General features: G+C 41.1%; 1 protein-coding gene and 1 long non-coding RNA gene across 3 annotated transcripts in view; both read right to left on the bottom strand.

The window, feature by feature from the left end:
• The window catches only part of LOC113010548 (uncharacterized), a 75,694-nt gene extending 70,476 nt beyond the window's left edge, over positions 1-5,218 (bottom strand). Inside the window, exon 1 of one of the 2 annotated variants that reach the window (XM_026149783.2) lies at positions 4,902-5,218. The gene's annotated coding sequence lies outside the window, so the exon portion shown is untranslated. The remainder of the gene's footprint in view (positions 1-4,901) is intronic. The other variant, XM_080299103.1, reaches the window with a different exon arrangement.
• Positions 5,219-8,178: 2,960 nt separating this feature from the next.
• Positions 8,179-9,274, bottom strand: LOC145425777 (uncharacterized). The gene is made up of 3 exons (XR_013906516.1): positions 9,107-9,274; positions 8,974-9,032; positions 8,179-8,642 (listed from the first exon to the last, which is right to left on the bottom strand). It is a non-coding gene; the product is annotated as an uncharacterized LOC145425777 (long non-coding RNA).
• Positions 9,275-15,055: the final 5,781 nt, after the last annotated feature.

Here is a 15,055-nt window from a genome sequence, read left to right as displayed (position 1 = left end):
AGGCGAGAATGTAGCAGTGTAAACCTCAAATATCGGCTCAGTTTATCGGGACACCACATATTTTCAAAAGCGCTCCGACGTTTTCGGAGACGTCTGTTACCCACTAGCTCGATAGCGAGCCGGGGGCTAGGTCACTAGCGCCGTGAGAACACCGGACTCCCGGCAAATTGTTTTCAAACCCACCGCCGTCTTTCGCTACTCAGGTTAAATATATATGAGTCACTTAGATAAATTAAAAATGTTGTTGTTTGGCTTTTTTTTTTTTTTTTTAGTATTTTATTTGTTCTTGAGTAAATCGGTTTGTCTGAGATTAAAGTTATAGTTTTTACACAGCTGAATAAACGTCAAGCAGACAGCTGATTATCAGAAGTGTGAGATGCTGGGGAATATACTCCGGTGTCCTGTTATATTTTAGATAGCAAGGAGTTTATTAAACTTTACCGAAACAATCTGCAAATTTCATTAAAATTGAATAAACTATCATCTTGTCTTTATTTTTAGTTAGCACCTTAAAAGCTTAAAGCTGTAAGCTAATGATAGTTATATAAGAGCAGATGCTGCTGGTGCAATAAGCTGTAGTTTTACGTGCAGTGGATGATGATCTGATTAGTCGACTAATCGCATAAATAATCGGTGACTAGTCGACTATCAAAATAATCGTTTGTGGCAGCCCTAGAAGCAGGGGAGCTGGAGAGGTACCTTTCATGTCCATTCACTGGAGGTGTGGATCTATTGCATAGCATTCCTCACATCAAGAAGCTGTTGATCAAAATCAATGCAGCTCTTCCTGCATCTGGAGCTTGTGAAGGACTTCTTAGTCATGCAGGACTCCTGTTCACTGCTAAACAGTTACAGCTTCACAGAAAGAACCTTGAAAGCAAACTGCTGCTAAACCTTAACCATCACCTCACTGAGTGAAGAAATAGCACATTTTTGCTAAATATGCAGAAATACATGCACACCCATAACTTATGGTAAACTGAGCTGCCTTGTATGTACATATGTTGAAGATGCCTCGTTCTGTTTTCTCTGAGGCTGCTGTGCCATTTGGAGCAAAAATGAATATACAGTTTACAGCATATCTTGTCACTGGAAATTGTTGCACTGTTTATATGTTTATATTATTTACTGTATTGGTGAAAAAAGCTTTATGTTGTGAAAAACTGAAATCTGGAAATTAGAGTTGTTGTGTTGTTGTCCTTTTGTCCCCACAGAGGGATAAAAGGACAAGGACACCCGAAACTCTGGCTTATTGGGACCCGCACCCAGTTTCACACCTTGGCTCCGGCGATTAGAGGATCATCAGGGGGTCCTTTTGTCCCTCTGTGGGGGGATACTCCCACTAGGTTTATATCTGGGACTCTCCACCATTTGACCTTAGAATTGAAGAAGCTTCTCGGATGAGAGGTGAAACGTCTTCAAGTAACTTAAAGAAGTCCAGACGCATTTCTTTGCAAGCTCCTTTGACTACGATGACCTGGATGACTGAGAACCTTCACAGACAACGCATTCTGTACTGTACAGCAGCGGTGTCCAACCTTTTTTGCACCACGGACCAGTTTAATATCAGAAAATATTTTCACGGATGGGCCTTTAAGGTGTTGCGGATAAATACAACAAAATAAAATGATACAGACAAAGACAAAAACTGTGGTATTTTGTAAATATAATGAACGCAAATTCAGCTGTGTAATTGGGCAACTTTATTAGCATTGTTCTCCTGAAATGCACCAACAGCATCGAGAGTAACATCCTCCTCTCTGCTTCTTGACGCTCTCTAGTCACTATAGTAATGCGTAAATAGTTCTTTCAAAATAAGATACACAACTACAACACGGGAAAAGACCCAGGGAACCAGACTTAACGATTAAAAACCCTGAAAACCATACACTTCACACCCGAGCCTCAACTCTCGCGACCCGGTACCAAAGGAGCCCTGATGTTGCGGACCGCTGCTGTACAGGAGACATGGCACTAGATTGATTGACAATGGTCTACAGCAATCAGAATGCACAACACAATGTGCTGTAAAATCCAGTTAATCTAAGCGCCAGTTAATCTGGAACACCAGTGTTCCAGATCTACTGCCGTTTAGATCGACTGGCGTTGGTCGAACAGATGTGTGGCAGACTTGCGTTTCAGGAGCTGCTACCGACAAATCAGCAAAAAAAAACAAAACAAAAAAAAAAAAACGCCAAATGTGTCATCTGTGACACTTGTGAGGTTATCTCAAACACACTCTGTCAGTCTTGATGCTGTTGAACAACAAAATGTTTAAAAATGTGGCGACTTTACCTGCTAATATCCTCATGCGCGACACAATCACGAAAACAGCAAACAATTAACACCACGCCGATGTTGTCCACAGGACAGCAGGAGTAAACGAGCGGGAGACTCTTGTCGTCGTAATCGTTCCCCTCGCACGTTTTATTTCTCCGGTTTCAGCGTTTTTGCTTCACAACTAAAGCGAGCAGTTTACTTTGTGCACTAATATGGACTCGAGTCAACCAGCGCCACCTCTGGCCAAGTGCCACAGCCTACAGCCAGATCAACCTGTGACACACATCTGCAGCACGTTTGAATTCGTTTCTTGCACAACACATTTGATTGCCTATATTTCTCTGGAAATGAATATTTCCAGCCAATATAGGCAATCCTTCAACATGGCTGGAGAATTGGTAGTTATATACAGTCTGTATAAGTGTGGTTAATCTAATGAACATTTGTAAGGAGATGGCAGTTACTGTGAATTCACAGCAGTTACACAGTGATTAGTACTAAACAGCCAGAAGAAGAAAGAAGAAGAAGAAGAAGAAGAAGAAAGAAGTGTACTTTATTGGTCCCCGTGGGGAAAATCCCTCTCTGCATTTAACCCATTCACTCAGTGAAACAGTGGGCAGCCATTGGGCGCCCGGGGAGCAGTGTGTAGGGACGGTACCTTGCTCAGGGGTACCTCAGGGTAGCTGTTCAGGGGAATCGAACCCCCGACCTTCCGATCATGGGGCCGCCACTCTACCCACTGAGCTATCCCTGCCCTACAGTGAGGGTGAGTGGATATAAGAAAGTCAGTGACTCAGGTGTGTCGCTTGGTTTGTCATCTGTTTGTGAGACTGGAGGAGACGTAGAAATCTTTTGTTTTAAATCTTAGTTAGGAAAGTTCCTGTTTTAAAACAAGCACTTTTTGTGAGAAATGCAAGAAGTACATCTACAGAAAGCACACAGTTACATTCTGTCCATCATGTCGACAAAACTGAAAATGTTGAACATTGAAAAACTGAGAACGTTGGGCAAGTTCAAAAGAAATGTGTTTGTAAGAACGAAAAACCAAATTGTTCCTAAAATAGTTATGGAAAGTCTAACTGTTGTATGTCTTTGTTCTACATGTTTATCTCATGGGAAATAAAGTTGCTATTGTTTCAGTGCAGTTTTTTGACAATTCTGAGTGGATTGACACAGTACAGGTCAAAATGACCCGCAACAAAATCAATGTCACTTTTTTGTTCTTCAACATAATACAAGGGTTAACCCTGGTACATCCAAATCTACCCACAAACATGTTGAAAGATGCAATCCCAGCAATGTGGATTGTCAACACTAAAAACAACCAGTAAGCAAAGACAACAGGGATCAATTTTCTCTGTTTATTTAGCACCCACAACATTTGTAGTTGCCTTCTGCACAAGGGAAGTCCACACACACTGTGTGGTACCACTTTACGCAGAAGGTGCAATCTGCAAGATTGAATGAGATTGTCAGAGTCATTGTCTGACTGTTTATTACTAATCACCTGCTGTACATTCACAGTAACTGTCATCTCCTTACAAATGTTTATTAGATTAACCACACTTATACAGACTGTATATAACAACCAGCTCTAAAATGTTTGTTCGCAGAGAAAAGACGCAGACAGACTGCGCTAACAGCATGTGATGTTACAAAACTAGTGAAATATTAGTGTCATTTTCAAAGGTTTATTTGCATGACGCACAAACAGACACAATTGAAAGGTACAAATGTGCATGAAACGAATTCAAACGTGCTGCAGATGTGTGTCACAGGTTGATCTGGCTGTAGGCTGTGGCACTTGGCCAGAGGTGGCGCTGGTTGACTCGAGTCCATGTTAATGCACAAAGTAAACTGCTCGCTTTAGTTGTGAAGCAAAAACGCTGAAACCGGAGAAATAAAACGTGCGAGGGGAACGATTACGACGACAAGAGTCTCCCGCTCGTTTACTCCTGCTGTCCTGTGAACAACATCGGCGTGGTGTTAATTGTTTGCCGTTTTCGCGATTGCGTCGCGCATGAGGATATCACCAGGTAAACTCGCCACATTTTTAAACATTTTGTTGTTCAACAGCATCAAGACTGACGGAGTGTGTTTGAGATAACCTCACAAGTGTCACAGGTGACACATTTGGCGTTTTTTTGCTGGTTTGTCGGTAGCAGCTCCTGAAACGCAAGTCTGCCAAACATCTGTTCAACCAACGCCAGTTGATCTAAACGCCAGTAGATCTGGAACACCGGGTCTAAAGTAGCCTGCGTTTAATATGGCTTTTGTGCTGTTAACATGTTTAATGTTATGTAGGAACACGGGCCGATTTTTTAGTTTGTTTTTTGTTAAGTCCTATTCTAAAGGCTGATTGCCCTCCCCCACGCTTGTACCTGTGGCTTTCTGTCCTGGGGGTGGGGGCTGGTTGTTCTCCTGCCCTGCACCCAATCCTTTTGTTCATATTCAAAGACTGTTTTTCTGTATGTATTCTTACCCCCTAAAAGCCATTATAATGTTGCAAGCAATCACAAACTCTACAGTCTAACTCCAGTGTATACCAAGCAATCTATTATCCTCAACAGAGCTAAACTCAACATAAACTGCACCCACATTAAAGTTAGCTCGGTGCTTACCTTTAGATGAGCCCACAAACCGAGAGAAACTTCGTGATGAAGCTGGAAGTTTTTCCAAACACAGGGAGCAGAGACCCACGTGATTCACGCTGATCTCAGCTACGATCCAGGAGACAAGGGTGTGCAGATCGATGCAGATATCGATCCAAACGTTGCTAGTGGTATATGTTCCTGTAAGTTCACTACTTTACTCCCGTTTCATGAAAAAGCGGCTCTCTCTGCTCGACTCCGCCTCCTTTCTTCTTCTTCTGTGTGTTTAACGGCGGTTGGCAACCAACGTAAAGGAGCATTACCGCCTCCTACTGTTGGGTCAGACCAATGGCTGTATCCCAATTCAGGGTCTGCAGCCTTAACGTACGCAGCCCCAACGATCCTCAAGGGCCGCGTACTTAAAGACCGCTAAGGCCGGAAGTCCGAGCCTTGTGAAATGGGACGGTCTCCGTTGCGCTGCCCAGGTTGCCTAGCAACCATGATACTAACAGCTGGAAACGTGTCATACAGCTTTGTTTGACAGGAATGAAGGAGAAAATATTTTGTTCATTTGTTTGTTTGTTTCTACATGAGCTTTGATCATTCTCTGTAGGATTAAGCTCAGCTATTGAACGGCGTGTTAGGTTTTGTATTGTTGATTGTCATTTATGCTTAGAAATATTTAACCATATATGCTTAGAGGTGTATAATCAATTGTGTAGTGATAGGACTGTAATCTTTAGCAGGCTGCAAAGGCTTGGTGTGCATTCTAGAGTGGAATGCACACCCACATCCTAGGAGCATAAGAGAGGTCCTATCTTCTCTTTGTTGATATAGCAAACACACATATATCTCTCTAAATATAAGAGCCTTTTGTTCAGATGGACCCGCTAGACTCCTGGCACCAGCTTTGGGGAGTCTTCACAGGGTCACATCTTGACCTCACACAAATCACTTACACACACACACACACACACACACACACACACAGTATTCTTTCTTCACATGTATACCTATGTAAGATGTTATATGTTAATGACCCTATGCATATTCATGTGACCACAATAAAAGGAGTGCTATGGGGAACCTGGCTGAGAGTCTGACGGAGGTCAAGTGGTGGAATGACACTTGGCTCCAGGCAGGTCTCCCTCATGCATGAGTAACATGAAGATCTTTGCCTACTTCGGGTCTTGCTTGCTGTGTAATTATATTGTCCTCAACGTTCCAGCGAATAGGTTCAAGCTACAAACCTATCACGGCGTATATTTTAAAGTAAAGGCTTTAAAACCAAGTTACCGTATTTTCACGACCATAAGACGCACCGTACTAAAAGGTGCAGTCTCAGTTATGTGTGCCATTACTGTATTTAACACACACATAAGGCGCACTGGATTATAGGGTGCATACAAGTACCGTATGCGTATTTAAAAATAAAGCAGGAGCAAAACTGAGTTTGGTACTCACATTTCTATTACCAGTAATCGTCATCATCAACAACACACAAGCATACAAGTGTGCGTATTTAAAAATAAAGCAGGAGCAAAACAAAGTTTGGTACTCACATTTTTATCATCAATCAAACCCATCGAAGTCCTCATCCTCTGTGTCTGAATTGAACAGCTGCGCTAAATCTCCATCAAACATGCCAAGTTCACTTTCTTCACTGTCAGAGTCACTTTCCGTGCCGTGCGGCTCCTCGGAAATGATGCCGGCTTTTGCGAAAGCTCGAACAACAGTGCCAGCAGACATGTTAGCCCAAGCATCTACAATCCATTTGCAAATTGTGGCGTAACTCGCCCGGCGCTGCCTTCCACTCTTGGTGAAACCGTGGTCTCCATCGGTCATCCATCGCTCCCAGGCCGCTCGCAGCCTTACTTTGAACGGGCGGTTCACACCGATGTCCAGCGGTTGGAGTTCCTTTGTCAGGCCTCCCAGAATGACAGCAAGCTCACAGTTCATTTGCTTCACAAGTTTTTTCACATCGGCTGTGAGATGGGCACGCATAGAGTCACAGATTAAGAGCGATGGTGATGCGTGGAAAAAACCACCTGGTCTCCTTACATACACCTCCCTCAGCCACTCTTTCATCATTTCCTCATCCATCCAGCCCTTTTCATTTGCCTTAATGATGATTTCTGCTGGAAACTTCTCTTTAGGCAAAGTCTTTCGCTTAAAAATCACCATAGGCGGCAGTTTCTGTCCATTAGCATGGCAGCCAAGCACAACAGTAAAAGAAGACTTTTCATACCCCGTTGTGCGTATCGCTACCGTGCTGGTCCCCTTCTTCTCCACAGTGTGACTCACTGGGATGTCAAAAGTGAGCGGGACCTCGTCCATGTTTGTGATGTGGCTGGGCTGGATGTTTTTGTCGCCGATGTGTTTGCTGCAGTAGGAGCGGAAGATGGCCAGCTTTTCCTTATAATCCGCTGGAAGTTGCTGCGCTACTGTAGTCCTGGTCCGGATGGAAAAATGGCACCGTTTCATAAAACGAAAGCACCAAGACGGACCTCCTTGGAAATGTTCAATGTTCATCTCTTCAGCTAGTGAAACTGCTTTTAGCCGAATGGTGACCGTCGAAACGCTTCTCCCGCTCGTTCTTTGCTCGATGATCCACCGCTCGAGTCTTTCCTCCAACTCGGGCCACCTTGCCTTATGTCCGCGGAAACTCAGCTGCGTTTTCTTGACCTGCCGGAGCTTGTTTTCTAGCTTCCTCCATTTGCGAACCATCGATTCGTTAATCTTAAATTCTCTCGCGGCTGCTCGATTTCCATGTTCCTCCGCGTAGCTGATGGCCTTCAGTTTAAACTGTGCTTCATAAGCGTGTCTCTTTGCCATTTTCAGGGTTGTTAAAACAACGATGTTCCACATAATGCACATACCTGCCCTTTTAGACAGGTATGTGCGATTGTCCGGTATATACGATCAACGCCCACACTTCACCCTTTAGCCTTCTCATGGTGTTCTCTACTACGTCCTCCTTACAACACACAGGGCGCACTGCGCTATAGGGCACGCCGTACTTTTTGAAGAAAATCTAAGACTTTTAAGTGCGCCTTATGGTCGTGAAAATACGGTAGTACAAACGTCACATAACTTTGCCGACATGTGGCCAACAGTAATGTTTTAATGTTCTTCGTTATTAAACATTTGCACATAAATAAGTGACATAATATTCAGTACTTTGTAACACTGATGTAGCACTAATGAGTTAATACAGGCTAGGGATTGAGTGTGATTATTATTAATCAGAAGATTTAGGAATGCTACTGGAGCTGATGGGCAGTAATTAAATACACACAACACAAAATGCTTTTGCAGGTACCATGTATTTAACCGAAAGCAAAGAAAATTAAGAAAAGAAAATGAAAGCTTAAATAATCATTCCTGCTGTAGCTATTTAATTAATAGAAAAACCCAGTGGGGGTGCACAAAAACAACTAAGCAAATTCTTCTGGCTTATACCAAGCAATATAGATTCTCAAAAAAAGTTCCCCATAAATAACACATGTTAACATCGAAAACACTGATCCACACTGAAGTCCATGAGTTTTATCTGAATATCCATGAGAGATGTCCAAGCGCTATTGTCCATAAACGGGGGAACTGGTGTGTATGATTGTGGAAATCAGTGTATTCGGAAATTACGGGACAGAGCGTCGCCTTTGATAGCTTCCTACCAGTCCAGTGGAAGCTTCAATGCAGAATGAGTCCTGCTCCTAGCCGTTCATTGGCTCGCCATCCTTTTCCATACCCAAAAAAGGTTCACCTGGCCTGCATTAAATAAACAAGGCCAATAAGAAATCACAAGAATAACATACAAAAATGTCAGCCAATTAAGCTAAATACATTAAGTTATTCTTGTTCCTGTGTACACAATTTATAAAAATAAACAAACAATATATTGGTTAAATATAATATTTCTAACCAATAAGGATTTAACTGAAAACATTTCAACTGCTACATACATACATACTATGTAGCTCCACAACATTTGTTATTCAACAACTATCAGTCAAATCAAAATCAAATTGTTTGGACCGGCAGCAGCCGATTAGGGTCAGCTGGTAGCAATACAAACAGTCAATTAAAAGTTCAAACTCACCAATTCCGTTCTGTTCAGTGCACAACAACATTATGGCTCTGGCTCACAGTAATCAGCATCTAAGTTGCATAAGTTAGTTGGTGTTAAAAAAAATGCATTAAAACGGGAAAAGCAAATGTTTGCCAATACACACCTGCAACAGCTCTGTCACCTGGCTTGCCTCCACGCATCTGACGGGAGGAAGCCGGGACAGGCTTACTATGACCTACATGCCATTCGATTGGCTGAGCAAAGTCATGTGGTTGGAGTCATGCATTTGTGATGCGTTCAATGGCAGGAAATTACTCTGGGTTACAACTTACTTAAAGTTTACTCTCCGGGCGCCCCTCATCCGCCGTTTTTTTTCGGCAAAATTATCCACACCCACCGCCGCGCTATGCATTCTGGGATACGTTGGGCCATGAAGTCTACACTGCCACGTCCTTAAAATTCAGGGAAATGAAGGACGCATTTGAGGGCCGCATTTCGATCAGCCTTCGAATTGGGACAACCTTTGTCGCGTCGCTGTGACGCAATCGGCCTTAAAATGCGGCCTTAAAGGCTGCAGACCCTGAATTGGGATACAGCCAATGGCTGTGTCCCAATTAAGAGACTGGATGCGGTCGATTTCCCCAAATATCAAGCGTGGTCCGGTGCATGCTTCGTGGTCCCATATATCCCACAATTCATAGCGCGGCGGTGGGTGTGGAGAATTTTGCCGCAAAATACGGCAGAGGGAGCGGCAGAAGAGGTTGTTTTTTTTTTCCAAACTTTATTAAAATCATAAAGCGAACAGTCAGTCATTCCAGTTCAGTTAGCACAGTAGACATACAAGGCAAATAAGAGTAACAATATACAGTACAATGAAATAAGATGGATAAATAAATAAAGGAGAAAAAAAGAAAAAAAGTGGGGAAATGTGACAGACAGTTGTGACAGGTCATTCGTTAAACATTTCTGAATGAATTTCAATCAATGATAAACCTTTTTTATTGGAAGTTAATTTAAGAGAGTTTAAGTAATATTCAATTTCAATCAAAAACAAATTAAATGATGCAGTTGAGTTTTGAAATTTACATTTATGTATATGGCATTTCCCTAATAAGATGGAGCGGCTGAAGAGTGAACTGTCGAAAGTACTGAATATGACGTCACTTATTTATGTGCGAATGTTTAATAATTAAAGTCAGTTATATATCCACAAACACAACATATATATATATATATATATATATATATATATATATATATATATATATATATATATATATATATATATATATATATATATATATATATATATATATATCATAAAAATCTGACAATACTATAATATTGGCCATACTATATTTACATTGCCACAGTGAGATGACTTTAATCTCATGAACAACATTAACTAATTGTTATTTACTAACTAATCTTAAATGACTGTTCAGCACAGAAATGAAGCCCAACAATCATGTTTTACAGTCCTGTGGTCTCAGCCTCAGATAATCAACTAATCAAAGTGATGTCATGACAAAAATGAATGACCAACAAAACATTTTTCTCCTTCATTTCTGTCAAACAAAGCTGTATGTAACGTGTCTCGCGGTTCGTATCATGGTTGCTAGGCAACCTGAACAGCGCGACGAAGCGTATACCGTCCCATTTCACAAGCTTCTCACTTCCGCACTTCTCGTACTTATAGTACGCGCCGTACGTAGTACGCGTAGTGCACGTACTTCAAGCGTGCAGACCCTGAATTGGGACACAGCCAATGACTGTATAAAACATGGACGACGCGACAGCTCCTCAAGAGTGACGCCAAAACATCTCTATCGCCCCCTGGTGTCTGGCTACAGTATAGGTCATAAACCCCGCCTCCTCCATGTTAGCGGATGGGACTGGGGTCAGACTAGAATAAATTTATTCTCCTCAGATAATTTTTTTTCCAAAGATTCTTTCTTTTGTTATCAATAGTTCTCATCACGCTGATTGATGTCCAAGGGGTCTCCTCTCCCATAAGTTTGATTCTAATTCCTACCGCGGTGATGTTAAATTGGGGTGGAACGTCATCATTACAGCTTTGACTGGCAGCTGCAGTCACGGATAAACTTGCGTATCTCTGCTCGGGAATAGCAGATAGAGCTTAGGCTCTGAGAGGAGGACCAGCGTTTACGCTACGAAAACACGACCGAGTGTTTTAACCTGACAGCCTGAGGTGTTCTTCAGTAAACTGGACTACCCGACAGAAGGACCCGAGGCCCTGCTGCACTTTTTCGGTAAGTTAAACGTGTTTGTAAGCTAATCCGTAACTAACCTACACAAGTGTCTCATTGTTGTTTATTCACCTGACTGTTTGTTAACTGTAAATCTCTGACAACCGTCCTTAGCTCGGTCCTGAGACCTAGCTAGCTAAGATGAGGACTCGGCTGTCAGGGTTTGTTTAGCTAACCCATGCAGGTGAATGAATTTACCCTGACTAAAGAAATCAAGAGAAACGCTCCGGGCTACTCAGTCACTAATTACTGTTACTGTACTTTTGTTACAAGTATTATACTGTAAAAGCAACAGGCTGCATCCTGCTTCAGCTCTTGTGCAGAGCTGAATATTAAATATGTGCAAACAACAGCATGTTTTCAGTCTCTTGCCACATCTGTAAAGATAGTAACTTTTTTTTTTTTAAAAGCTTGTACCTTGTAGCTCCTCATTAATCAGGAACTATGGATTAATGTACTGTAGTGTACTGTAATACTGAAAAAAATGTAAGAGAAGAACTTCAGATCCTGAGTGTGTGAGGACAGAAGAATCAGCTTTATTTCAATTTTGAGGGATAAAATTTATATTTGAGTTTGATGGTTCTGTTCTCTTTGTGATTACAGGAGCTGCCCTCAGATTCAGACCTCAGCACCACCCAGTAACAGCAGACAGATCATCCAACATGTTCACATGTTAACTGCAAAATGAACTGATGAAAACAGTACAAAGGTTAAAGTACCACACGTGCTGCAGTGAAAGCTGCAGCTTTATTGATAAAGTTGAACACAAAAAAACAAAAGGATTAATCACCCCCTGTAACTGTGTCACTATATATCAGCATTAACAGGACCTCAGTTTGTATCTCAGACCTGCACAGCTTCCATTTTAAACACTTGATGTACTCAGCTGCATGAAGAGCACATTCGATTTTCTCTAACACAATTAAATAAAACCTGATGAAGGTCAACGGTCGTCACTTGTATGTTGAACTACAAACAGTTTTTTTTGCAGATAGTGTGTTATTTACCATAAAGTGATGCAGAGTTATTCATACCAGAGTAACCAGAGAGGATCATATATTTTTAAATATATAACTTTCTACAGGACTGAATATAATATCTTTATGTAAAAGTCCGGAGCCTCTGGGGAGTATCTGAGTATTTATAACATTACACAAACCAGAGGTCTCATCACAGTGTTCATGAAATGCTGGGTTTATCCATCTCCTGGGGCGGGCCTACAGAGGAGTGCTGAAGATTTCCCTATGAGGGAGCTGCTGGTGAAGATCATGAGTCCTGCTTGATCAATGCGATGAGCTTCAATCTTCCTGGTGTTTCTTTCAGTGGGTCAACAGAACTTCTGGCACAGGACAGCTGTGATGAAAGAAAGGGAAGAACTTTCCCCACACCTCTGGACCCAGAAACCCAGCTTAGTCCTGATGGTCTCCCTCACTAATTTCTCTCCAGGGTGAATGTAGCTGTTATACATAATACGGATTATTATTAAATTAAAAAAACACATTAGACTACACTACTGAAACCTTCTGCTGCTGTTTTTAAAGTTTCCATGTTACCAGGCTGTAGACTTTTTTTTTGATATACAATTTTTATTCGTTATCAAGAATAGCATAAAACATAACAACCAAACAGAAAAGAAAGAAAAAAAATTTACACATCCACACACACACACACACACAAATAACATATTTTCACTCAATTACCCACAGATATAGAAAGAGAAAAAGATAAACTCCAAGAATGAATTGTCCTTTACACTTACTTCCTATTTAACTGAGAACATCTTAATCGCAACCACCCCCCCTCAACAGTTGGGACAAATCATTTGGCAAATAAGAAAGCAAAGGGGACCAAACATTGAGAAAGAGACCCTCATTTCCTCCTAAAATAGCAGCAGTTCTTTCGTGAGGAATAACTTTAAATAATTCTCTGTACCACAACGTCACAGAGGGAGGTTTATCCTTAACCCAATTAATGAGAATACATTTCCTAGCTACCAGCAATAGTTTGTGACATAATTTGCGCTGCAAGTGATTCAATGTTACTTCTTTTGAGGGTAGACCAAGAAGAAAATACCCGGGGTCCCTTTGAATCAGGTTGTTAAAAATATTACTTAGTTCTTGAGAAATGAAGCTCCAAAATCTTTTGATTAATTTACATTCCCAAAAGTAATGAAAAAAAGTGCCATTTTCTTTATAGACTAGAGATTTAAACAGTTTTAGATCCATTACACTCAGTCTTAAATGTTAAAATCTCAAAGGACAGCATTATATTTTTGATATTAACAGTAACTCTGGGCCTCTGTGGAGTGTGCAGCTGATCTCATTGCTGTCTAAAAATGGATAAAAAAAAAACCATAAGTGTTGAAGACTATTAAGAGTAACAGGTGTGTAGCATCGCTAACTAGCTAGCAACAAGCCTCCAACACAGTGCATATGCTAGCGGCTAATGTAGCAAACAAATTAACAGTGATTTTAGAACTATAAGATGATAAGCTGTGTGTCTTTTTTTATAACAGTGACATGGTTGTATTTACCTTAATTAAACGAGTCGTCAGTCGCGGAAAACCAGCAAAAAACTCGAACCACAGGTGCTACGTAAAAAGTGTAGGGGGCGTGTTTGCGGTCATGTCCAGCAGGTGTGTGGGCGGGAGTGTTACAGTCGCTCCACCTCAAGTCACTACTGTGCAGACTCTGGCTGTGTCCCAATTAAGAGACTGCACGCTTGAAGTACGCATTTTAAGTGCGGTTACGTCACCACCACGCAACGACGGCTGTCCCAATTCGAAGTGTGCTTCAAATGCATACTCCAAATGCGCCGTCGATTTCCCCAAATATCAAGCGTGGTCCGGTGCACGCTTCGTGGTCCCATATATCCCACAATTCATAGCGCGGCAGTGGGTGTGGAGAATTGTGCCGCAAAATACGGCAGAAAGGAGCGGCCGAAGAGGGTTTTTTTCCCCAAACTTTATTGAAATCATAAAGCGAACAGTCAGTCATTCCAGTTCAGTTTGTACAGTAGACATACAAGGCAAATAAGAGTAACAATATACAGTACAATGAAATAAGAAGGATGAATAAATAAAGGAGAAAAAAAGAAAAAATGGGGGGGGGGGATGTGACAGACTTCATAACAACTTTGTAGTTGAAAGTTGTAACAGCTCATTCGTCAAACATTTCTGAATGAATTTCAATCAATGATAAACCTTTTTTATTGGAAGTTAATTTAAGAGAGTTCAAGTAATATTCAATTTCAATCAAAAACAAATTAAATGATGGGGTTGAGTTTTGAAATTTACATTTATGTATATGGCATTTCCCTAATAAGATGGAGCGGCCGAAGAGTGAACTGTCAAAAGTACTGAATATGACGTCACTTATTTATGTGCGAATGTTTAATAATTAAAGTCAGTGATATGTGTGTGTATCACTGCATGCATGCATGCATACATGCATACATGCATACATACACACACACACACACACACACACGTATATATTAGGGGTGCAACGATACACAAAATTCATAGTTCGGTTTGATACTTTGGTGTCACGGTTCGATATTGTTTCGATACAAAAAAATGTTTGTGCTTTTTTAATTTGTCATTTATTAAAATTATAAATATATATTTTAACTCAAAAGTACAGTTTTTAAATTTAATGTTGCTGAACCAATAAAGTAATAAAAAAATAAATAAATCTGATTGAGAAATCCCTCATCTTTGGAAAAGAGAGTTTATTACAGAGAAATGGCTCTTTCCAAAATAAAAGCTATACTATACGCTTCTTCAGGGCTATATTCTCATCAGCATATTAAACATGTCAGGTCCCCATAAGGAGAATCAT

This window comes from Astatotilapia calliptera, chromosome 3, assembly GCF_964374335.1.
Source record: "Astatotilapia calliptera chromosome 3, fAstCal68.1, whole genome shotgun sequence".
Taxonomy (NCBI): Eukaryota; Metazoa; Chordata; class Actinopteri; order Cichliformes; family Cichlidae; genus Astatotilapia; species Astatotilapia calliptera.
This window is presented reverse-complemented; position numbering and strand designations above follow the sequence as displayed.